Source organism: Bos javanicus, chromosome 5 (assembly GCF_032452875.1).
Source record: "Bos javanicus breed banteng chromosome 5, ARS-OSU_banteng_1.0, whole genome shotgun sequence".
NCBI lineage: Eukaryota > Metazoa > Chordata > Mammalia > Artiodactyla > Bovidae > Bos > Bos javanicus.
This window is the reverse complement of record NC_083872.1, coordinates 89,716,132-89,741,998: the sequence shown is the minus strand read 5'-3', so window position 1 is coordinate 89,741,998 and position 25,867 is coordinate 89,716,132. Positions and strand designations below refer to the sequence as shown.

General features: G+C 37.5%; 1 protein-coding gene across 1 annotated transcript in view; it reads left to right on the top strand.

Annotated features, from left to right (window-relative positions):
• Positions 1 to 25,867, top strand: part of PDE3A (phosphodiesterase 3A) — a 370,530-nt gene that overhangs the window by 274,546 nt on the left and 70,117 nt on the right. The window lies entirely within an intron of this gene.

The window sequence follows — 25,867 nt, the reverse complement described above, 5'->3', positions numbered from 1 at the left end:
TGGTCATCTTGCCCTTAGCTTAATGTGTCCTTCTTAGTGTCAGGGCTTTATCTGCCAGCTTCTTTTGAAAACTCACTCTGGGCCTGTTATGAGCAGTTGAGTTGCAATTGCATTGAACCAAGCTCGTCTTTTCCAGCTGCTCTTTTCTAATATTCCTTATCATTACTAATATTTATAAGGTATTTAATCTAATAAATGCTTCACAACAAATATAATTCTCAGTATAACATCTTCAATTCATGCATAACATCTCAGCACAAATATCTTTTTGTGTTCCCCCCAGAAAAACACAAAATTATTACAGTCTTGTCTGGGTTATATGTGGAAAGGGGATGAATCTTATCTACTTAAAGATTTTATTTAAAAGGCTTTTAAAAAAAAACTTATCAAAACCAAAGGAAGAAAGAATATTTCTTCAAAGAACATCTGGGATTCTTATGTCCTAAATATAGTGGAAAGCTGAAAAGATAATATTTGTTTTAAGGAAGCAGAGGGATTGACTATATACCTCCAGAATTTCCCTTCCTTAAAGGTATGAATGATCAGAGTGGACTAAATAAAAGGAACTTAATCATGGTATGAAATCATATACTGTCTATAGTATCAAACGACTAGTTTAGCAGTGAGTCAGGATCTGTTCATTCTTTTTTTTTTTTTTCCGTCTATTTCCTAGTATTTCCCCATGATGTAAATGTGCTCTTACTACAAAGCAAGCTGTTTTCTGTCAAGCATGAACCTATGCTTCAGTACTAATCATGAAAAGGAGCCCTGAAAATAAGCACCGGGCCGTGTAGTCAAGGACTAATGGAAATCAGAGAGAACGTCAGAAGGAAATTAGTCCAGGGTGCCTCTCCTTTCTTCAACACTCCCTTTTTTTAATTGCTCATGGGAATCTATGTTGCCTGTCAGTCGGGTGTGTTTATTGCAGGCAGACAGTTGCCTCAAGCAACAGGACACTTGGTAGGAGGTGGTGAGGACTTGAAGGGGGGCTTGTCTGACTCCAAGGGCCAGGTGTCTGCATAATCTTCAAGATGATTTGAATGATCCAGATTCTCCAAACTTTTGAGAACCATTTGCAAGGACAGCATATTGTGTTAGAAGGCAGAATTCACTCATTCAAAAATTCTGTTTTTGTTTTTTTTTTTTTTCTCAGCTCTTACAGTCTGTTGATTTCTAAGATTCTATTTTTTAAAAATGAATTTAAAAAATCATTCTTGCCCTCAAATTCAGAGTCTGACAAGGAATTTGGCCACAAACAGCAATAGCAGATGATGATAATAGATGTTGGAACAAAGTACACAGAGGCTTTGAGGCACACGTGATTAACATGGTATCAGTTTGAGAATAAAGGTAATATGTTTGCATGTTTTGATCTAGATCACTAACAGAGAAATGAAGTGCTGGACAGAAAAAATGCTATGAACACAGGCATGGGTTTTTGAGCATATTTGAGAAAATTCAGAATTATTGGGGAGGAAAGATACTAGTCGCCCAGCAGTGCAGTGGTAAAAGAACTTACCAGCAAATACAGGAGATGAGAGTTCTATCCCTGAGTTGGGAAGATCTGCTGGAGGAGGAAATGGCAACCCACTCCAGTATTTTTGCCTGGAAAATTCTTGTATTGGGAAAAATAAGTCAATGGTAGGGAAAAAATGGAGCAAAAAAACTGCAGCCACCAGTGTATGGAATAAGAAGAAACAGATTAGGGCAAAGATGAAGGGATTTAATAGGAAGAAGTAGTTAAGAGAGACTCTTTAGTAGAATTTACCAGGTGTAGTGATAAGTTTGATGCTGGAAGTGAGAAAGAAAAAAAGTTAGTTAAAAAGAAAGTCAAAGCAGTCAGTTCTGGTGAGTGTTTTTGTTGATAATCAAGACAGGAAATAAAGAAGGGAAGGAAGAGTTTTGGAAGGAGAGGACATCTTCTTTTTGGAAAAACTGAGTCTGAAATAATCAGCAGATAGAAACACAGGCCTGAGGTTCAGAGAAATGGTTGGCGTTGGAGCTCCAGATTGATGGATATTCACTGTAACACAAGGGAGAGCTGGAAGGGAAGGGCTTAGATTAAGATAAGGAAAAACAATAAAAAGAAACAAATGTTAAGGAGGGGAGAAAGAAAGTGAAAGTATTAGTCACTCAGTTGTGTCCAGTTCTTTGGGATCCCATATAGCCCGCCAGGCTCCTCTATCCATGGAATTCTCCAGGCAGGAATACTAGAATGATTTGCCATTTCCTTCTCCAAGGGATCTTCCCGACCCAGAGATCAGACCCAGGTCTCCTGCATTGCAGGCAGATTCTTTACTGTCTGAGCCACAAGGGTAGCTCCAAGGACGGAAAAAGAGCCAGCAAAGCAGAGAGTCCCTTCTCAGAGGGCCTGTAGAAAGCCAGACCAGGGCACAGCCAAGGCGGAAGGAAGAGACTGCAGCCCCAGAAGAAGGAGGACAAAGCCAGGAATGTTGTCATGGGGTATTGTAATTAACATGCCCTTTGCATTGGATCCACACAGTCAAAGAATGGAAATACCAGACCACCTGACCTGCCTCTTGAGAAACCTATATGCAGGTCAGGAAGCAAAAGTTAGAACTGGACATGGAACAACAGACTGGTTCCAAATAGGAAAAGGAGTACATCAAGGCTGTATATTGTCACCCTGCTTATTTAACTTATATGCAGAGTACATCATGAGAAATGCTGGGCTGGAAGAAGCACAAGCTAGAATCAAGATTGCCGGGAGAAATATCAATAACCTCAGATATGCAAATGATACCACCTTTATGGCAGAAAGTAAAGAGGAACTTAAAAGCCTCTTGATGAAAGTGAAAGAGGAGAGTGAAAAAGTTGGCTTAAAGCTCAACATTCAGAAAACTAAGATCATGGCATCTGGTCCCATCACTTCATGGGAAATAGATGGGGAAACAGTGGAAACAGTGTCAGACTTGATTTTTGGGGGCTCCAAAATCACTGCAGATGGTGATTACAGCCATGAAACTAAAAGACTCTTGCTCCTTGGAAGAAAAGTTATGACCAACCTAGATAGCATATCCCAATACAATATTGTAAAGTAATTAGCCTCTAATTAAAATAAATAAATTTAAATTAAAAAAAAATAATAAAAAGCAGAGACATTACTTTGCCAACAAAGGTCTGTCTAGTCAAGGCTATGGTTTTTCCTGTGGTCGTGTATGGATGTGAGAATTGGACTGTGAAGAAAGCTGAGCACCAAAGAGTTGATGCTTTTGAACTGTGGTGTTAGAGAAGACTCTTGAGAGTCCTTTGGACTGCAAGGAGATCCAACCAGTCCTTTCTTTTTAATATAAATTTATTTATTTTAATTGGAGGCTAATTACTTTGCTGGGTGTTCTTTGGAAGGAATGATGCTAAAGCTGAAACTCCAGTACTTTGGCCACCTCATGTGAAGAGTTGACTTATTGGAAAAGACTCTGATGCTGGGAGGGATTGTGGGCAGGAGGAGAAGGGGACGACAGAGGATGAGATGGCTGGATGGCATCACTGACTCGATGTACATGAGTTTGAGTGAACTCTGGAAGTTGGTGATGGACAGGAAGGCCTGGTGTGCTGTGATTCATGGGGTTGCAAAGAGTCAGACAAAACTGAGCACCTGAGCAACTGAACTGAACTGAACTGAACTTGCATTGGATAGATAATTTTATTTTTCCAGGAAGAGACAGAAATCAGACTGCCATGAGTGGAAGACTCAATACCTTTAAAAAGGGTATTAAGAGAGAAGAGAGCTCTCTTTCCAATAGTTTAATAGATTTGAATTTTAAAAAAAAATGAATTGTACCTTAGATGGGGTCAAAGAACAATTTCATTAACAAGGAAAATGCTAACCATTTCTTATGTTGAAAAGAGGGAAAGAAGTAAGAAACAGAGATCAAATGAAAAAATCACAAATTAAAAGAAGAAATAGGCTATCCATGGTAGCAGGATGAAATTAGAAGTCCACAGAGGTAGGAAAATGATATTTTAAAAAAAGAGTGTTTCACTGAAACAATAGGCAGAAAATTAAGAATTGTGAAATCCTACCCCTATTTAGAAATTTATATAAAGGTAAATTAAAATTCCCAGTAAACAACTTGATAAATGTTTTGTTTTCTGCAAGAAAGAACTAGAGCGAAACAGTTCATTTAATTTAATGAGGCACCTTTTGGCTGAGTCTGGTTAAAGTTGCTGTGGGAATCGAAAATAAATATAAAAGGGTTCTTATCTTCAAGAACCTCAGAGAGCCACACATGTGTGACAGAGTATGTTTGCACAGGCGAATTTTATGAATGGTGTTTTGATGAGTCACGTAAGGTCCATGGCATATGGCAGTTTGCTGTTAAGGCACAAATGTGGATAGAGTACTACATTCTGGTGTTAGATGTGGGGCCCTGGGCTAGAGTGAAACTGTCCATTGCTTCACGGCTCTCCGTCCTTACCAGGCTCTGTTGAATCCAGGATAAACAGATTTTTTTTATTATCTCATAACATTCTGAACATAGTAACATTCTAAGTAAAACCAGTTTTTAAACCAAAATTATTGCCTCTGACTTGTAAGACAGGTACATTGTAAGATTTTATTTAAATTACCACCTACTTATCTACTAGTCAATACACATGTGGTAAAATTTTATGCTGTGTTAATTATTTCCAACCATAAGCAAAAGGACGCTTTATTCAGACTAGCTGTAGTAATAAAAAAAATATTGTTATTGTCTGTTGTGGATTCCCAAGTGACTGACTGGTAAAGAATCCGCCTGCCAATGCGAAGCCACAAGTTCAATCCCTGGGTTAGGAAGATCTCCTGGAGTAGGAAATGGCAGCCCATTCCAGTATTCTTGCCTGGAGAATCCCATGGACAGAGGAGCCTGGTGGGCTACAGACCATTGGGTCATGGAGAGTCAGGCACGACTGAGCACACTCACACATACATTGTCTGTTGTGATAGGAAGGCCAAAGGAAGAAAGTCTTCAGGATTAGTGAATTCAAGGCTCAGTAATGTTGTATGATGGACCTAGATTTTTTAATTCTCTCCACTTTGCTACTGTTACACTATTTTCTCCATCCTAAAGCTGGTTCCACTTACAATCCAAAGATGGCTGCTGGTAGCAACATCACCGGAGAAGGAAATGGCAACCCACTCAAGTATTCTTGCCTGGAGAATCCCGTGGACAGAGGAGCCTGGTGGGCTATTGTCTGTGGGGTCGCACAGAGTCAGACACAACTGAAGGGACTTAGCATGCATGTGTGCATTGGAGAAGGAAATGGCAACCCACTCCAGTATTCTTGCCTGGAGAATCCCAGGGACAGGGAAGCCTGGAGGGGTGCCATCTGTGGGGTTGCACAGAGTTGAACACAACTGAAGCAACTTAAAAGCAGCAGCAGCAGCAACAACATGGCTTCCTTCTTGGTAGAGGATTTCCTTTCCCAGAAGCAGCAAAGTTTCTCTCCTGTCTCATCTCAGACTCACATTGACTAATGGCTGCCCATCCTGGACCAAATTCTTGCCCTTATGGCTGAAATCACCATGATTGGTATAGAGAGTTGTCACAATATCCACTGTATGTGGTTTGAAGAGAGCTCAGAATTGAGGCACTTCTCAATGTCTTGGACATATCCTCCTTAATGTTAAAATGCTATCCCAGTCCCTAAGGTCACAGTCACAGTCAAATCTGTCAGCTGATCCAGCAGCCACAGGACCTGTTTGTTAGTCATCTGAGATCCTCTTACAATCTTCTCTAGAGTGTGGATGATGATACACTGTATAATAAGTTGAAGTTGTCTGTAGATGAAAAGTCTTTGCTAGGAATATTAAAACCAGAAGAAAGACAGTTCAAAGCTATTTTAGTTAGACTTCAGTCTGTATAAATTTCTGTTTTTAGTTTGTCATCTGAATCAGTGTGTGAAAACATTCATTGCTTCTGTGTTGTGTTTACTTTAATAATACTTTGCATATACTTTTTATGGGATATTCTAATTGGGAAGCTCTTGTACCATACTTCTAATATCCTTGTTTTAAGATGAAATAAAATTAAAATGAACTGAAATTTTTGCTAAAGAGGAAGAATTTCACTAGCAGTCTCTTCCTGGGTCCTTCTTCTTGATCCCCAGAAAAAAACAGCTAGGCCACATTTTTAACCAGCAGTTTTATTAGTCTTACAAGATTATGATCTTAAAGATCACTCTCAAAGTTATTCTATCTTCTTTGCATAGATCTTTGTCTTAAAGGATCTGTGCTGAATTGCAACAAATTGTTCATCATTTGTACATCTTAAGTATGCTATTATTGCTATACTCAGGGCATATGGGAGCATTGACTGAACTAGCAATTATGTCCGCAAGGAAGAAAACAAATCTATGACATAAGTGCTGAGTGACTCATCTTATGACCAAATGACTTATTTTATTGCCTGATTTCCTCCTTTCCTCAGCAGCACATTGTTGCTAAACAGGAGGAGGAACGGGTATCATTTTGAGATGTTTCTCATAGAAAATTTTATAATTCTGTCCGTCTGCCTATTAAATATCTTGGTGAACTACTGGGGTCTGCTGATCCAAAGATAATCATGTTTATTTTCTGAATTCTGGTAACATTCTGAATATAATCAGATTGTAACTGAAACCAGTTTCTTAAACTGAAATAATTAACCCAGACTTTCAGACAGATGCATTATAAAATTTTCATTACCACCTAAAAGGAAAATGAAGACAGATTTTTGTAGTAGCCACAGAAGTCTCCACCAAAGCCCACTAGTTTCTCCTTCCAGAAGCAAATATTACAAGAGATCCGGCTTGAGCGGGAGAAATAGGGAGAAGGAACAAATGGCATTTTTCCTGATGGATAAATATTAATAGTGCTGGTCTTCCCTAAAACTTAGTTCTGGAAACAATTTAATTTGATTTTCAGGAAAGATGTGAAGGAAGGGGGTATACCAGGAATTCTTAAAAGTTTACTGATGATGTTAATAAGTTCCCCTTGATAACAGGGATGTAAGTTGATAATTAATTGAAGGAAGAATTTGCAAAACTAACAGTGGGTCAAAAATTGGCAAAGATACTTCCATATCATAAAAGTAGGTGGCTGCAGTCCATGGGGTCGCTGAGGGTCGGACACGACTGAGCGACTTCCCTTTCACTTCACTTTCATGCATTGGAGAAGGAAATGGCAACCCACTCCAGTGTTCTTGCCTGGAGAATCCCAGGGACGGGGGAGCCTGGTGGGCTGCCATCTATGGGGTCGCACAGAGTCAGAAACAACTGAAGCGACTTAGCAGTAGCAGTAGCAGTAGCAGTAGCAGGTGACCATATATAGGAAGAGTTACCCAAGATACTTAGCATTGTAATCAGTCATATAGACCTAGACTTCCTACATTGGAATTCCACTTCTGCCACTTACTATCTGTGTAACTTTGAGCGAGTTTACTTAACCTTAGTTTCAAAATTTGAAAGTCATTTCCTTTCTAATGTAATTTCTAGTGTTGGGAGTTGCCTTCAGGAAAATCAAGAAGTGATATTACTAGGTTTTAGTAGTTTACACAAGTGTTTTCCGTATGCAAAGTCATTCACAGATAAGCTCACCCCATCCCTTAAAACTAGGTGTCAGGAAGCAGACCCTCAAGTCCTGTAAGAGACAAGGGGGCTTCAAGTTCTCTACATGTTACTGGGGTATGGGAAGCTGGGGAGGCCTGAAATCCATGTTTCCAAGATGAAACTTGGCTATTGGAGCTCTGAGAGTTCCAAGGGCTGAAGATTTTGAGGGAAATGCCTGGAAAAAAAGAGGTTTTCATATCTGAGTGATGACTGGCTTCCCAGGTGGCACTAGTGGTAAAGCACCCCCCTGCCAATGCAGGAGACACAAGAGACTCGGGTTCAATCCCTGGGTCGGGAAGACCCCCCTGGAAAAGGAAATGGCAACTGACTCCAGTATTCTTGCCCAGAGAATCCCATGGACAGAAGCGCCTACCGGCCTACAGTCCATAGGGTCACAAAGAGTCAGACACAACTGAGGCAGCTTAGCATGCAGGCACAATCATCTTCTAAGTTCTTTATCCACCCGTGTTATCTTTATATCCTTCTTCCCTCTCACACTTGTCTTCTCTGGAGAATTGCTTTTTATTATTATTTTTTAAAATCCTGCTTGGGGCACAGATACAGGTGAGAATGGTGATACCGTTCAGAGCAGCCATTTTCAGTGTGTTTGGAAGAGAACCACATGACCAGAAGTTTGAGACCATTTTAATTTTGAGAAACAATTTCTTTCATTCTCCTAATAACCAGAGGCAGTGGTAATATATCCACAGGTTCCTCCAGTTTCCTGTTTTATCCTCTGATCCCTTTCATTTCCTTGAACATCTTCCACTAGACTGCAAGTTGCTTGAGAGCAGCAGTCCAAACCCATTCATCTCTGGAGCCTGAGGGTATGGACAGTCCCAGGTACCCAGTAGATGTTCAAGTTAAAATATGTTGAATAAGTGAGGCAGAAATGACTGTATCTCAGTGCCTCCATATTCCTCTTTTTGAGTCACACCATTGAAAAAAATATTTTGTCTCTAAAAATATTGCTGTGTGATTGAAAAAGGGTGCATTCACAATGAAAAATTTTAAAATGCTATCACATTTATTATTAAGTGCTTTTATAAACTTTTGTGGGCTAACCTAGGATTAAGTGATACCATGTATAATAGTATTTCTCTAGAAAAATGCATTCTAAATTCTCAAAAAATTTGATTTAAAAGTGTTTTGACATTTGATCTATTTATAAGTCTGGAAGCTTTATTACTTAATTGATGGTTTCTTTTATTAATTATAGAAACTGAAATGTATTGAGTTTTAAAATACATTTATAAAGGATTTTATATTGTATTACAATAATTTGAGGCTCTTATGAGTATCCACTCATCATCTTGGAAGTTTAACATTGTGGAGGGCTACGACCATGGTATATCCAAAGAAAACATGTTTTTTTTTAGACAATTGGTCAGACCCAGTATGGACTTACGGGCTTCTCAGGTGGCTCAGTGGCAAAGAATCTGCCTGCAGGAGACACAGGGTTTGACCCCTGGGTCAGAAAGATCCCTTAGAGAAGGAAATGGCAACCTACTCTATGATTCTTGCCTAGGAAATCCCATGGACAGAGGAGCCTGTCAGGATATAGTCCATGGAGTTGCAAAGAGTCAGACATGGCTTAGTGACTAAACAACAGCAAGAAGTATGGACTTATACATTCACAAGTGAACTATCCACATTTTATTTTGTGAAGGCAGAAACTCTTAAAGAAATACCTGAAAGAAGGAACAGAGAGAATATTGCAGACAGAGTAAAGAAGACTGCTTCAAGGACAAATACATTGCACTTTTTCATGTCCCAATATCCAGTCAGTTTACAAGTACAATTGATTCTTTTTAATTTTACTCTCACTCTTCCCTTCCTAGTCGTTCATGATGCAGATATCCTGGTTTCAAATATTGATTATTGTGGCAACCTTGGTCTAACCTATCTCCATCTATGCTGTACCTTCACCTTCCTCAAACCCTGTGTCCTCTTAGATTACATCATTTTCCTTCTCAGACATCACCCAATTGCCAACTGATAGAATTAGGAAACTTGTCTTTCTTTCCTGGGCATCTAAAATCTGGCCTCATATTTCTTTTTCAACCTTATTTTCTACTAATAAAAAGCAGAAAGCCTGCCTGAGAGATTAGTCTACTCATGGAAGCCTGTATCCATCTTTCTCATGCAAACACTTACCGCCATTCTGAATCATGCTTTTCTGCTCTTGCCTACTCTGCACCTGTTCCTCCACCTCACCAGGATCTCCAGTCCAATTGTCTAGTCTTTTTTCTTTCCCATCTGGCAGACCCTTCCTGTTTTCAGTTCATTGCCTTTTCATGTAAATCTTCATGCTATGCAACACCAGAAAGTATGTAGAAAACATACTGGAATTCATGTCTCCAAACAGCTAGACCTTCAGGATTGCTAGAGAATCTAGCCAGCTCTTATTCCTCCTTCAAACATTCCTCATTCTTTTTTGCATCTCTAACCTCAACATCATGTGATTCACTTTCTCAACCAGGGACTCAGGACTAATTTACAGAGTAAATAAAAGCCAAAGAGTAAGGACTCTAAAGTCTCACCTGCAAATCTACTAACATTCTTCTTTGTCACCATGAGAAAGATGCCTGGTTGTAAAAGATTAATCCCCTCAACCTTTGCTTTCTTCTTTTATCCCTTGATCTATTTATCACCCGCATTGTCTTTACTGTGTTTTAAACCCCTCACACTAGCGGGGACCCCCGCTTCAACATTTTTGTCTGCTCACTTGCTCAGCAGCTCTTTGGAGCCCACTTTCCCTCTAGATGTGGACAGATCTCTACCTTCCATTGTACAACTAGTTTTCACAAAAGAGTTGTCTATGTCGTTCCCATTTTCATATCTTCCTTTACCTTGCTCAGTTGATTGCAGTGTGACTCACAGCATCAGCACGTCACTGAGACTGTTCTCTTTAATGTCAGGAGTGACATTCCAGATGCTAAGATAATGGATAGTTTTCCAGAATGTATTAATCTCTCAAATTCACTGCTCTGTGCTGAGCGTTCCACTCTATTGACAAAAGCATTCTCTTGGCCTATTTGACCTTACACTCTTGGTTTTCTGTTGTCCTTTCTCATTTTTCTTTGTGAGTTTCTCTTCCCCTTTAAAAGTTGCTATTGATTATGGCTCTGCCCTCTGTCTACTTCTCTCTTCTCCTTATATATTCCCATGGCAGCATTAGGGCCATGTCCATGTCGTCAATACCCAAATGCATGTTTTCAGTTCAGGGGTCCCTCCTGATGTGCAACTATAATCATCCTGTAAATATCACATATTTCCTAACTATTGAGTATCTGACCACCCACACCAAAGCTTCTGCCTTCTCTAATAACTTAAGGAAAGATTCTCAGCTGCCCATCTCATGATCATGCTCAGTCTCTCAGTCGTATCTGACTCTGAGACTCCATTCACTGTAGCCCGCCAAGCTTCTTTCCAGGCAAGAATACTGGAGTAGGTTGTCATTTCCTCCTCCAGGGGGACTTCTCAACCCAGGGATCAAATCTGAGTCTCCTGTGTCTCCTGCATTGCTGGCGGGTTCTTTATCCCTGAGCCATCAGGGAAGATCCACCCATCTGCCCAAACCTAAAGCCCGAAAGTCAGCCTGACTCCTTCCTTCACACACACCAATAAATCATGGCCCTGCAGGGGTTTCCAATGGCCTTTAGTAGCTCATGAAAGCTCTTGAATTTGGCTCATCTTCCTGACTTGGTATGTTCCCTCAAACTTCTCCAGACACACCCTTCCTTCTTTAAAAAAAATAAAACAAAACAAAAATTAGGTATAGTCAACACAAGACATTATACTAGTTTCAATGTATAGCATAATTATTCAATATTTGTGTGTGTTACTAAACAAGTACCACAGTCAATCAGTTAACATCTGTCACCATGTGTAGTAACACATTTTTTTCCCTTGTAATGGAAGGAAAAAGATCTACTGTCTTGCGTGCTAGGTCGCTTCAGTTGTGTCTGACTGTTTCTGACACTTTGGACTGTAGCCAGCCAGGCTCCTCTGTCTATGGGATTCTCCAGGCAAGAATACAGGAGTGGGTTGCCATTTCCTCCTCCAGGGGATCTTCCCCACCCAGGGATTGAACCTGCTTCTCTTACATCTCCAGCATTGGCAGGCAGGTTCTTTACCACTAGGGCCACCCAAATATACAATTCAGTATTATTAGCTATAGTCAGCAAGCTATTCACAGATTCACCGTTTTCAACCTGAACTGAACTGTGTCCCCCTAAAGGCCATTCTTTCTCTACCTCCATTCATTTTAAGATTTTTCTCTTTTCCAGAAAATATTCATTCTTATATCTCAATCCTATTACTTAATTACTCCTTTCATATATATAACAGATTATAGAAAGATGTAAAGTTGCTTTCTTTTATCAGTACTTACTTCTTTTTGGCAGTTTTACTATTTTCTGTATAGTAGTTGTTCCAGAATCAGTTTGTTGAATATAATTTTTATTCATGATTTCAGTATTAGTCTAATAATTCTCAGTTTTTATCTGATATTGTGCTAAAAAGTTACATGTTTTAGGATGGCTTCTAGAGATTTCAGTTACTTGTTTTAAGAAAATACCTTGGACAATGTAATTTGTTTTTTTACATTTCTTTAAAATAGAACACCAGAGAGAGGAAATTTACTTATTTTTAGATGTTTAGAGAATGCTGCTTATGACTGCACTCATTTCTAGTAACACTGAATGCCTGAAAAGTACCAGATACTAAGGAAGACTCGGGTTAAATTGGTGAGCAAAAATTAGCATTTCCATTGTCCTCCTCAAACTTGCAGCCTAAAATCCAAAAAAGAGGGGATATATGTATACATATAGCTGATTCACTTTTCTGCACAGCAGAAACTAGCACAACAGTATAAAGCAATTATACTCCAGTTTTTAAAAACAGAGGAAGACAAGCTTTCATCAAGTGATCGCAACCAAAAGCTGAATGGAAAACTGTCACAAATGTAGTAAGAGAAGTTCTCTGAATATATGTGAGAACTGGTCAGAAATGGAAGGTTTTTCAAAAGTTACGGCTCCAAGGGTTTTTCAGCTGTTTGTTTTTGGTGTTGGTGCTTCCAGCGGATGAAGTACAGGATACCCCCAAAGGCATTCACATTGCAACCAGTGCGGATGCTGCTGCAGCATGCTTTGAAAATCCCCTGAATCAGCCGCGTTTGTGTGTGCGTATGTGTGTGTTTGTTGCTCAGTTGTGTCTGACTCTTTGTGATCCCATGGACTGTAGCCTGCCAGGCTCCTCTGTCCACAGGGTTTCCCAGGCAAGATTACTGGAGTGGGTAGCCATTGCCTTCTCCAGAGGATCTTCCCAACCCAGGGATTGAATCCAAGACTCCTGCATTGCAGGCATATTCTTTACCATCTGAGCCACAGTGGTGGAAGCAATTCAGTAGCGTCGAGTAAGTGCCCATTGCACCAAGGTGGGCAAGAATCTGAAGACAATACAATGGGAATAAAGCAGCTACTAATACATGCCTGTGACTCTTTGCAACCCATGCAGGCACACAAAACTCTGTGCAATAATGTGTGTCTTGATGATTGTGTTTTATGACTATTTGAACACAGTAGAAAACTACACATGAAAAAAAAAATTTTACATCAAATTGTGAATGAAAATGGCTTATGTTTACCATGGGTTGATTATAAAAATGGAGAAAGATGACAGAGATGAAATGTTTGTAATTGAGACAAATTCTTAAGGATATAAATCTAGTTCCACATTAACAATGATCCTGAGAGGTATAACACAATTTAGGCTTTTTATTTACTTTCTACTAATAGTGTTATGTAAGGATTTTGTGTTTTGTTTTGTTTTTTTTTCTTTTTTTCTGTGAAAAAAGAAACAAAACTCTTCCTGTTACTTAGGGAGCAGCACCCATTCAAAAAGATGTTCAGACAACCGGAGTTCTTTTTAAAAGGCAGAAGACTGCCATCTGTTGTTCACTGAAATTGCTTCTAGGCTAAGCAAACAGAAACCTTCACGTTTAAGTTTAATAGCAATTCTTAAAATTCAACAAACAAAAAACCATCATTTATGCTTATGTCGGGGTTCATACTTATGTCAGAGACTGATTTTTTTCTATAATATTTACAAGTTCATAGTCAATCGGAGAATCCAGAAATAATCAATCAGAGAATCTAACAGAAATAATCATGGTTTTTATTTACATAGCAACTTATACTTAACCAAGCCTTCCCAATTCATCTGCATGAGCAGTCACGGGAATGGTCCATTACCTGAATTCCTCCTAGCTTTGACAGCCACCTCATCTTTCATAATGAGAAGAAAAAGAGAGAACCAGCCTGCAAATCAATGGCAGCTAAGGTTATCTTCTTCAAGATAACAGGTTCTTACTTGAGTAAGCGATGTCGTAACTATGTTTTATTTCCTAAATAATAAAACAGTATTCTTTGATCATTGTTATTTTTGAGGATATTGGGTGAATTTGCTAGTGTCTTGAAGATCTTAGAAAACATAAACGAAAGGACTGTTTTAACAGCTTTAGGCTTATTTGCAGACAGATTGCAGGGAAATATGTAAGAACATAAGGCCATGTACATGTACATCCTATTTGGTAACACGGAATGTTCTCTGAACATCAAAGGAGAAGGAAGTTAAGAATTCTGGCAACTGCTAGAGTTTTCTGCGACTCACATCTCAAATGAGCCTAACCAAGCAAGATGTTTTTAGAAAGCAGTTTAATGAAGGGCCCTATATGTTTTCCTCCTACTGTACATATATATTATCTTAAGGAGAAAATCCAAAGGTCAACTCATATTCCCTGCCAGAAAATTAAAATAAGCAAACATCTGCTTCCTTAGGATGACATTTAGCCAAGGTTCAGCCTACAATGAGTTACTGCAAACTGTTCACATGATTTCATTTTTAAAAAATTTCCCAACCAACTTCAAGTCTAAAATTATAAATGGGTCCTATGAAAGTATAAACACATATGCAATTTTGCTAGCTCTGAGGTCAGAACCAGTAATACACCAAAGATCATTTATCGAACCCAGCTCATCTCCTAAGTGAATTTAGGACACTAAAGACTAAAAGACTGCTTACTGGTATCAGAGAGAAAGATTTGAAGGGTGAGGGGTGGCAAACTGCTTTAGAGAAATAGAATGAGACAGCTCCCCAAAGCCCAATAGGCATCTTTTTCCCAGCATTAAGACCAAGGCTGGGTAAGAAAAGTCCCAGTGACTCCTTTATTTGTCATGCCTTATACTGTTTATTCCTCCCTTATCCCAACTCCCTTTTCATCCTGAGAATGTTCTTCCCATGCTGTGTTTGCCTCCCAGGGTGCCTCCCAAGATGACTAAATAGAAAGGAGGAAAAAAAAAAAAAAAAAAACTTCCAACAATGGAGCTGAGATGCCTGCTTTCAGAATTCCTTTCTCATAGTGCATTATAAATCATACCAGGGCAGTCAACCATACTAAATGAAACCAGGACTTCTGTACAATCACTTTCTAAGAGCCTAAAATTCAGCTCCAAAATACTCGGAGTCTATGGGAGTAGGGAATACAATCTTTATGACTACATTTACTTAGAATAAAAAGGGAAACTATTTAAAATTTTGCTTTTCTTGTTTGTGTTTCTTTACATTGGTAGAGAAATGATATCTGTATGTTGCCTCCATTTATAAAGAAACTATAGACCCAGTATATGTAGAAGACAAACACACACATACCATATGTACCCTTTCACCCACAGTCTTTTTCAAGGCAAAATAATTATGATACAGGGCTATATAATATTTTTCAAACATGTCCTGGAGGCCAGGCAATCTCAGTTCAGTTCAGTCACTCAATCGTGTCTGACTCTGCAACCCTAGGGACTGCAGCAGACCAGGCCTCCCTGTCCATGACCAACTCCCAGAGTTTACTCAAACTCATGTTCATTGAATTGGTGATGCCATCCAGCCATCTCTTCCTCTATGGTCCCCTTCTCCTCCCACCTTCAATCTTTCCTAGCATTAAGGTCTTTTCCAGTGAGTCAGTTCTTCGTATCAGGTGGCCAAAGTATTGGAGTTTCAGCTTCAGCATCAGTTCTTTCAGTAAATATTCAGGACTGATTTCCCATAGGATGGACTGGTTGGATTTCCTTGTGGTCCAAGGGACTCCCAAGAGTCTTCTCCAACACCACAGTTCAAAAGCATCAATTCTTCAGTGCTCAGCTTTCTATATGGTCCAATTCTCACATCCACACATGACTACTGGAAAAACCATAGCTTTGACTAGATGGGCCTTTGTAGGCAGAGTAATGTCTCTGCTTTTTAATATGCTGTCTAGGTTGGTCATAGCTTTTTTTCAAGGAGCAAGTGTCTTTTAATTTCATGGCTGCAGTTGCCATCTGCATTGATTTTGGAGCCCAAGAAAATAAAATCTGTCACTGTTTCCATTGTTTCCCAATCTATTTGCTATGAAGTGATGGAACTGGATGCCATGATCTTCATTTTGTGAATGTTGAGTTTTAAGCCAGCTTTTTACTCTCCTCTTTCACTTTCGTCAAGAGGCTTTTAAGTTCCTCTTTGCTTTCTGCCATAAGGGTGGTGTCATCTACATATCTGAGGTAATTGATATATCTCCCGGCAATCTTGATTCCAGCTTGTGCTTCATCCAGCCCAGCATTTCACATGACGTACTCTGCATACAAGTTAAATAAACAAGGTGACAGTATACAGACTTGATATACTCCTTTCCCAATTTGGAACCAGTCTGTTGTTCCAGGTCTGATTCTAACTGTTGCTTCTTGACCTGCGTACAGATTTCTCAGGAGGCAGATAAGGTGGTCTGGTACTCCCATTTCCTGAAATTTTCCAGTCTGTTGTGATCCATACAGTCAAAAGTTTTGGCGTAGTCATTAAAGCAAAAGTACATGTTTTTCTGGAACTGTCTTGCTTTTTCAATGATCTAATAGATGTTGGCAATTTTATCTCTGGTTCCTCTGCCTTTTTTAAATCCAGCTTGAACATCTGTAAGTTCTTGGTTCACATATTGTTAAAGCCTGGCTTAAAGAATTTTGAGCATTACTTTGCTAGAGTGTGAGATGAGTGCAATTGTGAGATGGTTTGAGCATTCTTTGGCATTGCCTTTCTTTGGAATTGGAGTGAAAATTGACCTTTTCCAGTTCTGTGGCCACTGCTGAGAGTTTTAAATTTGCTGGCATATTGAGTGCAGCAATTTCACAGCATCATCTTTTAGGAACTGAAATAGATCAGCTGGAATTCCATCACCTCCACTAGCTTTTTTCGTAGTGATGCTTCCTAAGACTCACTTGACTTCAAATTCCAGGATGTCTGGCTCTAGGTGAGTGATCATACCATCATGGTTATCTGGGTCATGAAGATCTTTTTTGTATAGTTCTTCTGTGTATTCTTGCCACCTCTTCTTAATGTCTTCTACTTCTGTTAGGGCCCTACCATTTCTGTCCTTTATTGTGCCCATGTTTGCATGAAATGTTCTCTTGGTGTCTCTAATTTTCTTGAAGAGATCTCTAGTCTTTCCCATTCAGTTGTTTCCTTTATTTCCTTGTATTGACCACTGAGGAAGGCTTTCTTATCTCTCCTTGCTGTTCTTTGGAACTCTGCATTCACATGGGTATATCTTTGCTTTTCTCCTTTGTCTTCAGCTTCTTTTCTTTTCTCACCCATTGTAAGGCCGCCTCCTCAGACAACCATTTTCCCTTTTTGCACTTCTTGGGGATGGTCTTGATCACTGCCTCCTGTACAATGTCATGAACCTCCATCCATAGTTCTTCAGGCACTCTGTCTATCCGATCTAATACCTTGAATCTATTTGTCCCTCTACTGAGGTCTTTATGTACCTGATCACATTGAATCATCAATAATACTATACAGTGGATATTATTTTTACCCTATTTCTAGAAATGAGAATACAAGAGCTAAGGAGATGAGTGACTTGCCCCAAATCGCACCAGATCTGAAATTTAAACACAAGCTATCTGATTCTGATTCTAGATCCTGTGTTCTTAAAGGCACCGTGTGTGTCTGTGTGTCTGTCTGTGTGTGTGTGCGTCTGCGCTCAGTCATGTCCAACTCTTTGCGACCCTACGGACTGACTGTAGCCCACTGGGCTACTCTGTCCATGGGATTTTCCAGGCAAGAATACTGAAGTGGGCTTCCATTTCCTCTCCACAAAGGCCCCGTGTACTAACCAGATAAAATAAAAATTTGATATTGATAAATGAAGAAAACTTCCTTTTATATCCCACTGTTTTATCTTTGTTCCAACTTCTTACATATAACACCTTCTGAATTATATACATGATGAAAATATACATTTGTAACTTTTTGTATATAATGTGCTAATTCATAAACCAAACTTCACTGTCTTTCCCTTGTTCCAGGAATAGTGATGAATAACTTTGACCTGACCATTATATTGTGTCTCATTTCAAGCGAAAGAAGCTGTTGGGTTCGAAATAGTATAGCGTCCTCTTAATTAGTAATTGGTCTGTTAATTTTTAAAGTTTTTAAAGCAGAGAATCATAAACATATTTTCTGTACCTCTAGTAATATATATTTAACTCTATTTGTGATGATGGGGATTTCACACATTTTTGATGAAAAGCCAAGAGAGTTTCTCTTTGTGTATGTTTTTACTATATTAATTAGAGTCCCAATTTATCTTACATGCAGCATACCCATATGACTACCAGGTTCATGTTTTTTATTTTTTGTTTTTTTTTAACAGTAGGATTGACTTAGGCACTTAGACACATTCTGAGTTGAGAATTTTTCAGGCACGTTATCATTTTCTTGTTGAATCTTTGCAATTGTTTCACCCCTACTTAACAGAAATTGATGTCAGAGCTTTGTCTTTATGAATCTTTTATGCAGTCTTTAAAATTATTCAGTTTAATTTTTATAGAAACTATTCCATTATTTGTTCAAATATCACTGGTTTATAGATATTTTATTAGCATATAAGTTGCAGTGACAGTTACAACTGGTCTGAATAGACTTAGGACCAAAACAAAACTGACCCTTGGCAAAGTGCAACTCAACAATTGGGAGTGGAAGTCCCAGAGTATAGTCTATTCCCCATAATTTGTTCCTATTTAGTCAGTAAGTCTATCTGACACTTTTGCAACCCCATGGACTGTAGCCTACCAGGCTCCTCTGTTTGTGGGATTTCCCAAGCAACAATGGTGGAGGGAGTTGCCATTTCCTTCTCCAGGGGATATTCCCAACCCAGGGATCGAACCCGAGTCTCCTACATTGGCAGGTGAATTCTTCACCACTGAGCCATGTGGGAAGCCCATTCCCCATAAGTATTCACTGGACTTTAGACGTTTCACTATAAGAAGGAAACAGCATCAGTGACTCAATTATAAGTTAGAAGTAAAGCTTGAATAGGATTAGCAATCAGTGAAATAAATTTTCAAAGTCTACATAATACTTAAAAAAATGTATGTCTGTATAGCAGTCACTATCCTGTGATAAACCATCATGGAAAAAAATATGAAAAAGAATACACACACACACACACACACATATATATATATCAGAATCACTTTGCTATACAGCAGAAATTAACACAATGTTATAAATCAACCATACTTCAATAAAATAAATTTTAAAAATAAAATAATTTAAAACCCTTAATGAGCCAAGAAATAGTTTGAAAATTATTTCCTCCTTTCTTCTCTGATATATGTATATATGTATGTTATATAAAGAAATGCTTTCAACTTATACAATTGGAGGGCTTCCCTGGTGGCTCAGACAGTAAAGAATCTGGGAGGGATCTTAGAAAGATCCAGGCTAGTTCTCTGATTTTTCAAGGGGAGACCCTGATTGCTCCAATGGATACAATATCTCCTACAAGAAAAGCCATGGTTGATTTTGGAAACCATCACAAAACATAAAATATTGAATAAAAAAATGGTGTAATTTGAGGAATACAGCAACTTGACTTGGTTGTCTAGATAATTACCTCTATTGCTTTTACATTTGTAAGCTATCTTTGAGTTTCATGTAGAATTATGAAGAGTGGCTTTTGTGCTGCTTCCAGTTATTTTCCTCCAGTTAGAATAAATTAATGCCCAAAGCAAGTGACATATCAAATGATTCACTCAGTCAGAAGACTGGAGAATTACTACATCTTCTGCCTTTGAGCAGGGATGTATTTAGCCTATTGCATTGTTATCAATTTAAATTTGCTTCAAAATATATAGGGAGAAGAGCCATAGCTTGACTATACTGATGCCATCCCAAAAAATTTTGTCAAGAATTGGATGCATTGTCTTCATCCTCTACACCAGATAATCATGTTGAATCACTAATTGATGTTGACATCAATTTTCTCAAACCCTTTCTGATTTTACTGTTGGGCACCTTCACTTTCTTGAAGTGAAATAATGCTTATTTACTTTGTTTTTATTTACCTTGTTCCTATAGTTATCTTTTAAGACTTCTGAATGATTTTTTTCCTTGAAGAATTCTCCATTTCTATGACTTTTCACAAATGCCTTTTATAATTTTGCTTTATTCTGTGTTTATTATTTAGTCATGGATAAGCATTTACTACCAGTTAAAATTAAACTAATTTTTGAATGATGTAATTATAATAAAATTTAACATTCTTTAACAAAAAGAATTTCTCCATTACTGAATAACATGTTGGTAGAAACCCAAACACAGGACCTCAGTAAATAATCTGTCATGTTAATTAAATATACATAATTTTGTTTTACATTCTGTTAGTCATTTGATCAAATAGATTTATTTGTCAAATTTTTTATAATTTGCAGCTTACAGTAGTTTAGACATTTAGATGTTCAACCTAGAGTATAAGTTTTTTCTGACCCCTACACATGTTCAAATCTTTGCCCTTTATCATACCAGTAGTGTAATTTCAAAGTTTTACCACAGAAGTAGTGACCATAAAAACAAATTTTCTATAATTGAATTGGTTGATACATGCCTAGCCTAGGAGTTACATTTAATGTTATTTCTAAGTGTATTTGTTGCTGTTTCCTTAACTTATCTCTAACTCCAGCTTTTCTGGGCCTTTGGTTTATGATGAGTAAAGTAACTTGGAAGCAAACTAGATTATTACCATAGCAACTAACATGGGGTAGACTTTCTGGAGATGGTGAAATAGACTGGATGGAGATGAAGGGGTAAAGGAAGATGTTGAAAGAACCGGGTGCTTTGAAAAGTGGTGGATTTACCAAAAGAACTGGTTATTTTTGGTTTGATTTATAAAACTGCACTTTACTCCACTGTTTATCAGACTGAAAATCCAGATTTTCTATTTAAAGGTGGCAATCCAAATTTGGTTGTCATTTAAATAGGACCCAGAAAATTATACTTGCATTTTATTAAATGTTAAATATAAATGTTTCCATTATAAGGATAGCATGCAAAGTAAAATGTTTTTTTATTGCTTGGTCACTCCTTTTAAGAAAAGATTCGTTTGATCATGTGCACCATAAAAAGACTCAACTGTGGTTTTATGCTCAGTAGGGTTATTTATTGCACTCAAAGATGATTTCAGGCTGTTAGCTTAAGACTTTCATTTAAAGTAGCTTTAATATAAACTTAACCTTTAGTGTTTATTATCACTATCTAAGATTTCACCAGTTAAATGAAAATTTTACTGAGCATTATTTGGTATACTTAGAAATTGAATTATTTTGAAAATTGAATAGGTGTGGAAATAGCCTCTGTGTGAGTCACTGCGTGATGTTTCATATTTTGTATTTTTGTTTGAAAAAACACTACCAATCAGCCAAAGCCCCGCTCCCCTGAAATTTCTTTAAATTGACTCCCTGAATGTGTCTGGGTCTGTATAGTTTGCCTTCTGTTTATTGAAATAGCAGCCCATGTATCTTTTCTGTGTTTCAGCAATTCATGTGTGGTTAGTCTTGGCGAGTTTGTGACAAATGAATGTGATGGTTGGGTTTAGATTTCATGCCTCATTGAAGCCTCTTGTTATTTCAGCCAAAAACTGATAACTTCTTATGTGTGATAAACTTTTAACTGTTATATAATTTTAAAATCATAAAACTAAAAGAAAAGTCCTGAGTTTATAACAGTAGGGGGACTTTTTCAATAGTAAAAGTGTCTGGTTTCTTAGCCAATTTCCATTCTGGATAATTTGCTTTTTATTAGCCTGAATATTGCTTTTGTTTTCACTTGAAGACATTTGCTTTCACGAAAGCAACAGTATTGTAGCATTGAATTACATAATGTACTTGTTTTCTAAATTCTTATGTAATACTGACATTCGCTTGTAAGGATGAGTTTTCAGTTCTGTTTTTATTTTAAAATTACTTTTCAATTTTTTAGGCATTTGGTTTTTTTCTGAGTATATATAAGAAATTCATCCATTACTTTTTAAAAAGTGTTTTAAAAAGACATAAAATTAGAGAATTATAAGATAGACTTGTTTTCTCACCAATAATTTATTTTAAAGTGTATTCATAATTTTCAGTGAATGTATTCTGATTTTTCTTCAGATTTGTAAGTTTTATGCATTGAGACCATTTTGAGGAAATGTGTTAAATTATTAGCCATTAGAATATAAACTGTTAATTTTATTGTCAAAACATCTTGAAATTTTATGTCCTGATTACAAAGTTTGATTTAAACTTTCAATTTTCTAAGGTAACAGTACAGTGATTAAGTAGTAGATTAAGTTCATTAGAACAACATGGGAAGAAATGTATGTTACTGTTTAAGAAGATCATACCGGATGAGTTTCTCAGAATAATAATAAATAGAGATGTATTTGAGAATACATTTCTAAAAGGGAATGTTAAACTAATTCCGTAGCATTTCTCACAAACATTTTTGAAGTTAACCATGTAAGTAAATATGTGAAATAAACATAATCGTATATCCTAAAACTATTAACGTTACACTAAAATTTTCATGTCAGTTCATGGAACATATTTAAACCTACAGAGAGAGAAAAACATGGCAAAATGATTAAATAATTACAGATATATTTAGTAACGTACAATGAAAACGTTCGGTATTTATTTCGTCCTGCTAGCTCAGCTCTGGGGCTGTGGAAATAGAGTATGTGTTTGCAGCCTGACGTTTTCATGCTCCAGCTATCTGATGCAGTTATTTTTGACTCAGTTATTTGGCAAGTGATTTTTGACTAATAAAAATAAAAAAATAATAGTACTTACCTTGTAGACTTGTGCTGAATAAATATCAGCTGTCACCATTATTATCCACCAGTATTACTATTGCTACTCGTATTATTCTAGTATGAAAAGGCATAGTTTCTATATGATGGCTTTCCAGAATAATTTATCCTTGCTATTGCTATAAGACAAGATACCTTCATGGATGCTGGGTATTTTCATAATTATCATATTTTTCTGATTACAAAACAAATACATGTTCACTTTTTCTGTGACATACATTTTTCCCCACAGAACAATATTTTATAAATATTTTTCCAAATAAACATTTACAGATCTACCCAAATATTTTAAAACAAGTACATGATATTTTATATTTATATTGTAACATTTTTTAACAATGTCTCTGTTGATATGCATTTATGGCCGCACTCTTTGATTGTTATCAGAACACTGCAGTGCCCTTTGTGATCTTGTCTTTGTATTTTTGTGTAAATGTAGTTTTTCTTTAGATGTCTACATTGTCTTGCTAGATTATAGAATATGTACATTTAAACTATAAATTGATAGGTTCAGCAAAAACTTCTTGCCAAAAATATTGTATTGCTTTTACTTACTGCTCATTTCCTCAACTGATTACTGATACTTGGTGCTAGTAATCTTTTATTATTTTTTATTTAATAAGTAAACATTGCTTTTATTGCATTAATTTGTATCTTAAACATTCATGAGGCAAGTAGCTTTTTTTGTATTTGATGGTTAAATTATATTTGAATTGTATATTCATTCTCTTTCTCCCAGTTTATCATTTATTGATTTATATATATATATGTGTGTGTGTGTGTGTATATATATATGTATATATATAGTCCAATTGTCCACCTTGTGGGATCTTAGTTCCCCTACCAGGGATTGAACCTAGGTCTTCAGCAGTGAAACCAACAGGGAATTCTCTAATGACTTTTATTTTTTTAGAGGGCTTTTATTCACATATGTTTTATCTTCTCTGGGTAGCAGGTATTCTTTCATGGACTGTTTGTTTTTTACCTTTGCTTATAGCGTATTTTCTTATGAGAAGTTTCTGTGTTTCATCAGATCTGTTAGGTGTTTTCTTGACAGTTTATGCCATTTATGTTACTTTTAGCAGTCTTCCTAATCCCAAAATTATAAAGTAGTCCCCCATATTTCCTTTTAATAATCTGATAATTTTATACATTTAAATTTTTCATATCTTTGGATTTTAAGTCTGTTGTCAGAATGATTAAAGTTTATTTTCTCCCAACTATGTAGCCTAACTTCTAATAACCTCTTGCTGAAAATCTCCAGAATTATCACTTCTATTATTTATATCATTATCATTATTGGACACTTATAACCAGCACAATTGTAAGTGCCTTGTATATAATCTACTTTTTAAGTCCTCTTTTAATTTAATTTTTTATTTCTGGCTGCATAGAGCATCAGTTGCAGCACCTGGAATCTTCATTGCAGCAAGTAGAATCTTTCTTTGTAGTTTGCGGGCTTCTCTCTAGTTGTAACACTCAGTCTCAGTGATTGCGATACCTAGGTTCAGTTGCTCGGTGGCATGTGTGATCCTAGTTACCCAACCAGGGATCAAACCCACATCCGCTGCATTAGAAGGCGGACTCTCAGGCACTGAACCACCAGGGAAGTCCCTGCCCTTTAAATCTTATTAAAATAACCTTCTGAGGCTGGTACTATACTATATCCATTTTACAGATGGAGAAGTCACAGTACAGAGAGCTCACTAATGTGCCAGAGGTCATGCGATAGAAAGTGGTAGGGTCAGGAGTCAGAATTTGGAGCAAATAGCCTAGTTCCAAAACCTGCACATCCGTCACTGTTACTCAATTTAAAGTTATGTGGCTTCCTCGTGGGCTTCACTGGTAGCCCAGCTGGTAAAGAATCTGCCCACAATGCAGGATGCCTGGGTTCAATCCCTGGGGTGGGAAGATCCCCTGGAGAATGGAGCAGTGACCCACGCCAGTATTCTTGCCTCCCTTTGCCTCATTCTGCAGCACCATTCCAGTATTAACAGCCGTCTGCATACCATCCTTCAGCTTCGTCTACTTTATGAACCTTGACCCTGCCTGTGCTCTCCCTTGCTCCCACATCTTCCTGTCTACATTAGCCTGACCAGCAGGTTGTAAGAAATCCCTGTCCTCTGTGTTTTATGTTCTTCATTCCTTTAGCAAGTATAGAGTAATAACTCTGAATCTGAGAAGCAGTTTGGCAGAATATGACAGATGTGCCACAGAATTCTAGAACAGAAATTTCTATTATTCCTGACAACAAGAGGGACAGTTTGTGAATCTGAACAGCACAATGAGGTGCTTCTTATGTTTCTAATATTAATTGAATAATTACCACACACCAGGCTCAAATGTCATATGAGAATATTAATAAAATTAAAATTTTATAGTATATTAATGTTATTTTTCAGAATGAAACTTTTTATGACTGAGTAGTATACCATTATATATATATATATATATATATAATGCACATAAGTATATTATACATAATATGTACATAAATATATATGTGTATGTGTGTGTGAGCTTTCCTGGTGGCTAGACAGTAAAGAATCTTCCTGCAATGTGGGAGACCAGGTTTCAACCTCTGGGTCATGGGGAAGATCCCCTGGAGAAGGGAATGGCTACCCACCCAGGTATGCTTGCCTAGAGAATTCCACGGACAGAGAAGCCTGGCATATATTTACATATGCACGTGTGTGTGTGTGTCTATATAAAATTCGTAAGATTATATGAAAAACCCAAACTGTTTGGCCAACCATATATATATTATATATATGTGTGTGTGTGTGTATGTGTATATATATGTCATATCACATTTTTTTCAATTCGTCTATTGATGGAGACTTAACTATATGAAGTAAGTGAACTTCCCTGGTGGCTCAGATGGTAAAGCGTCTGCCTACAATGTGGGATACCTGGGTTCAAACCCTGGGTTGGGAAGATCTTCTGGAGAAGGAAATGGCACCCCACTCCAGTATTCTTGCCTGGAAAATCCCATGGACGGAGGAGCCTGGTAGCTTACAGTCCATGGGGTCGCAAAGAGTCAGACATGACTGAGCAACTTCA